This window comes from Leptinotarsa decemlineata, unplaced genomic scaffold (assembly GCF_025532065.1).
Source record: "Leptinotarsa decemlineata unplaced genomic scaffold, Ldec_3_MD MMD2_tig00026282_RagTag_RagTag, whole genome shotgun sequence".
NCBI lineage: Eukaryota > Metazoa > Arthropoda > Insecta > Coleoptera > Chrysomelidae > Leptinotarsa > Leptinotarsa decemlineata.
In genome coordinates, this window is record NW_027412668.1 from 17,869,392 (window position 1) to 17,874,541 (window position 5,150).

Consider the following 5,150-nt stretch of genomic DNA (forward strand, 5'->3'; position numbering starts at 1 on the left):
CTCCAGAAAAATGTGGAAAGGAGGTAGATCTAGAATGGCCACTGACGGTGTGGTACTGATGGTACCACTGACGGCCAGACAGGCCGTCAGTGAGATTCGCCTGAGCCGTTTTCTGTACAGCCTTCGGCCAGCAGGCAATTTCTCCATAAGTGATCATTGTTCTGACATTCATCACATAAATCCAATGAATTCGTTGGGAACCTAAACCCCAAGTTTTGGCACAAATCCTTGGACATGTCCATAGGGACATGTCGATGGTCCAGATTTACCTTATTACCGTATCTATCCTTACTCTTTTCTTGGTTTAGAGCAAAAATGTAGTATTCGTGCCTAGTTGAAATGACTAGCTCTTGTTTTGCGGAGGCAAAGGCGCAGATCAGTTCTTGATTATTTTTTAGAGACATTCGATTTTAAGTACTGGAAAGGGTTATAATAAGGTTTTTGCATCCCCAACTTTAAAATGATTGAAGAACAATAATCCCTAGTCAATATTGTCACTTCATGAAGAAATCAGAGTGCCAAAGTTCTGAAACTCTCTACACTTTCCAATGTTTGCTTCAATGGAAAAAATAACAAAATACAAAATACCATTTTGTCAAAATACTGGGTCTCACCCTAGAGTTTATTGCACTAAACCTAACAACTTCTTGTGATGCACTTTTTGGAACCTTCGGAGAAGTAATGAATATTACTGGAGTTCTTTCCCAATACTAAAGCGTTATTTTGACACCCCGATACGTGTTATAACAGTTTGGTGTTGGGAAAAAATTCCACTGACAACTCCTATTCGAAATTCTATTTCCAGTACCAATCAAGGAAACTCAAGGCTTCTCATTGTTGAGATCCGGGGCTCCAGTAGTCTCTAGCAGTAGCTTGACGTATAGTGTAGCCATACACGTCAAAACCGATCTCGTTGACTTCGTTGGTTCTAACGAGTTTTCAATGTTTTCCAATGTCCTCGTTATGTTCAATTCATTTCCCGTTTTTATGTTTTCAGTTGTTTTTGTATTCATGATTTTACCTGGCAGAACTTTGAAAGAATTTGGATTATTCTCAAAAATTTCTAAATTTCTGTTCAAATCACGAGTGTGTGTTCTCAGGCGAAGCCAGACACAGACTCTCAAAAATGTACCCTCCACACATAGAATTGGTATCGATTCAGAGTTCAGGCAACGCTACCACTTGTTGCATCCGTCCCTTTGAGCATAAACACAGAGGGCGCCCACCGATTCTAAAGCCGTGTGTCCATTTCGCGAGGCTGCCGCGCGCGCCATGTTCGTTGTCGTTGCCGCGGAAAATGGATACCAAACTGCGAGGCGAAGCGAATTCTGCCGCAGTCAAACGAAGTTCGAGGCGAGCCGATTTTTGTCGGTCTTTTGAACCGCGGCAAAGGATGTTTGTTGTTATTGCCGCGCGAAGTGTGGTCCAAAGTCTGGTGTTTTAGTTTACTGTCGACTTTGGCGTAGTATTGTTCTGTCTGAATTCAGTGAGCGCATTCAACTTTATACAAGTAAAGAGTTACTATGGAATGCAAAAAATTACCACAACAAAAATCTTAGAGAGGATGCCTGGCAAGAAATCTCCGTTTTAATGTATATATCTGTTGATCTGTTAAAAAAGAAGATGACCAACCTTTTAGCTAGCTACTGAAGAGAGAAATCTAGGATAAAAAAAAGTTATGTGACAGGCTCAGGTATGGTAATTTTATTGATATACTTTATTAGTTTTTAATTAAGTTTTAATTAAGTTTCAGAATGGTTTGCAGTTCCATGGCTGATAAAAATATACGGAATGAAACTTCAGATACAATGTCTATCGTAAGTATATTATATTTTGTGGGATTTTATATATTCAGTATTTGTGTTGCCATGGAATTATATTATTTGTAACAAAATGTCTAGCAATGTGTAAACGTATGCTTTTGGCATAGTTTCCTGCTCGTCGTGGTATAATGCGGACCGGAAAAAACGATGATAGATTTTGCTCAGTTTGCCATGTTCTTGGAATTATTTGACCATCTGTTCCCTCGATATCAACAATATCACTTGATATTCGTAGAAAATTATAAAGATATATGGTAGCCAAAACATCTGTTTTTGACTTTTCGGGTTCAAGACGCAACAGTTTCCTTAGAACTCTAAAAGTAGAACTTAAGATACCAAACGCATTTTCCATTCTTTCAACGATTCCTTTTTGGAAGTCCCTTCAAAAGGCTTCATATTATAATTATTCAATGAAAATTCCTTGTCTCCTAGGACGTAATAAGGAATTTCCAAACTATATTGTGGTTGAAGTATTGAGGGCAATGGAATGTGCATTGCATTTTCTTCAAGTTTTCTATGCAGGCTAATATTTTTAAAAACGCCATCGTCGGATATACGTCCTTGACAGCCCACATCTACGCAAAGGAAATTATAATCCGCATCAAAAAGCGCAAACAAAACGATGCTAAAGAAATGTTTGTAATTGTAGAATTCTGCTCCACTATTAATGAGGTCTTGAATCATTATATGCTTTCCATCAATGGCTCCTATAACATGGGAAAAGTTCCATTTTTTCTCAAACTGCTGGGCTATTTACAACCACTCATCTACCACTCATCAATAATAATATTTTAATAATTTCAATAATTAATAAATTTTATGTAATAGCGTCTCATGCCGAGATCTTATTTAATAACATTTTTGATGACATAATTTTTACTCAATATTTTTTACTGTATAATTATATACAACATTATGATTTTAGGATGAAGCAACGCAACGTGAGAACACAGAAACTCAAAAACCTGAAGAGGAAAATACAGGAAAATGCTCATTTTCTCATGGTGCACATCATGCACATCAAAAAGTCAACCAAGACGCACCAAAAATTAGCGTAATACTTAGAAAGTGAACCATCTCCAATGGTGCAGAAAGAATTTAGTATTCTCAAGTCTGTTACAAACAATACCAATGAGCCGTATGCTATCTACGGTCAACATATTGGAAATTAATTACGCAAAAATGACTTACGAACTTTAGCTCACGTAAAACATGCAATTAATAATGTAATATTTGAAGCCGACATGGGAAAATATTCATATTCGTATGTACCTCCTAGATCCACCTATCAAAGGCATAGTATTAGTGAAATATCATCTCCGGCGTATACAACCAGTACTACTCCAACTCCGGCATCATCACCTGCTCAGACATCGGTTTCAAATACTAGACAGGATGAAAATCCCCAAGAATTTGAACAGGGTGAAAATGGGCTGCTGTCACTAATCTCTTCTTTGACTAATGACTAATTTTTTTATGATTTTTCACATGTGTTTTAGAAATAAATGTTGTAAAATATACAAATATTTTTTACTAACTCACCTTTACGTAGTACAGCAAGTTTTCTTGCAATGAGATAGCTTCTCGAAAGTGAGTCGTCATTTTTCTTATTCGTGGTTCAATCAAGGAACTTATGGGGTCGAAATAATTTTGGGACATTCGAGTAAACTTTTTTATTGTTTTCTCTACAGTTTCAAATTTGATATCTTGCATTAATTGATTGTTTTCACACTGTGCTCTTTTTCGATATATTTATTTCACCCACCACCGATGTTTTCGTTTATTTTTACGTTTTATCTTTTTTAAAGGCTCGTGAATTATAATAAAAGCAGCGGCAGCACGTGCTACATTATCCATGATTGATTCAAAACTGGCCGGTGCTCCTGTACGCGATGGCTCAAGCTGCCGCGCGCGGCTATTAATCGAAAAAAAATAAAATATGAGCTTATGCCGCCCGAGCCTAAAAGCATTTTTGCCGCGCAAGTCAAGCCGCGCGCTGCAGCCTCGCGAAATGGATACGCGGCTTAAATATGACATTGCTAGAAGCAGATATATCTGTCTGTACCTCACTTTTCATACTACGGTAATCACTATGGAAAACAAGTATATATCTGAACAAAAACAAATGAAGAAAATATTTTATACTCGTATACTCAACCTGATTATGATTTATTTGGAGTACTGCTGCAGACTGCCCAGAAAAATCCCAGATTTGTTGAAATAGAAAATAGGAATTTAAATGATTTGTGTGTTACAATCTACAAGTTGAAATCAGCAAAAGAGGTTTTTTGTGTTCAGATTGCTTGGCAAACAGTATGAAATGAAAAGTGGAAAAATGAAATGTTACAACCTTTTATTCTGAATGTATTATTCAGTCATTTAATTATAACAGTGTCCACTAACAGAGAATTTTTTGGTCTGCAGTTGGCAAGATAATCTTCAAATAATTACTGTGATTAAGAGGACGCAACTTCTGTTGGTTGGATGGCCGTAAAAGTGAGTTTCACGTATAAAAGTTATAGCCGCCTAATTAGGTGGCACGCAGGAAAGATAGCAATTGGGATTACCATGCGGAAGCAGGGAAGAGTGTAATAAAAAGCAGAGGATCTACAAGATGGGAGGGAGAAAATATATAAAGTAGATTCGGGGTGATAACGTTTTTATAATTGGATTTTTATCTCGTTCTTTTTGGAGAGAAGCTTATTCATTTTTTAATTTTTGGCTGAAACCACTAGCAAGTTTTAAACGGTGGGGTGTGTTTTGATAAGACTCAGTTGATATGAGTGTTTACATTATACTAGCTTGGGTTGATTCATATCAGTCTACCAGGAAAGAAAACGTATTTAAAACTGTAAACACAAACTATAATAACCTGATTTTGTTGCGACTTATAAAATATTTTTTTGAATGCCTCATGGTGTGGAATGAAGACGGAGAATTCATATTATTATCAAGAGTAAATCCCCCTTACTCTCCATAGGGATTTAATATCTTAGAAGGATGTATAGATTTGAATAGAGGCAGAAAAATGTTAGATGTCAAAGAACTCTCGTATCTTTCTGTTTAATATGAAAAGTTATTAGTTGAAGTAGTTCTAGGCAGTTTATCTCACTGTTTATTATTTTAAGAGGAAACTCAAGTTTATACAGGGTGTAACTGAATGAGTGTAAAACATTTGAAGAGGTGATTCCTCATCGAAACGAAGATAGGATCTTTCATATAAAGAAACTTCATTGGAGCATTCATACAGCCTCTTAAAGGGAGTAGGTACATAAAATTTGTAAAACAATTTTTATTACAAGCACTGAAGAAGTTACAATATTGAAA

General features: G+C 36.3%; 1 pseudogene; it reads left to right on the forward strand.

The window, feature by feature from the left end:
• The first annotated feature begins 1,318 nt into the window (after positions 1 to 1,318).
• On the forward strand, positions 1,319 to 3,292 carry LOC141484591 (uncharacterized; annotated as a pseudogene).
• Positions 3,293 to 5,150: the final 1,858 nt, after the last annotated feature.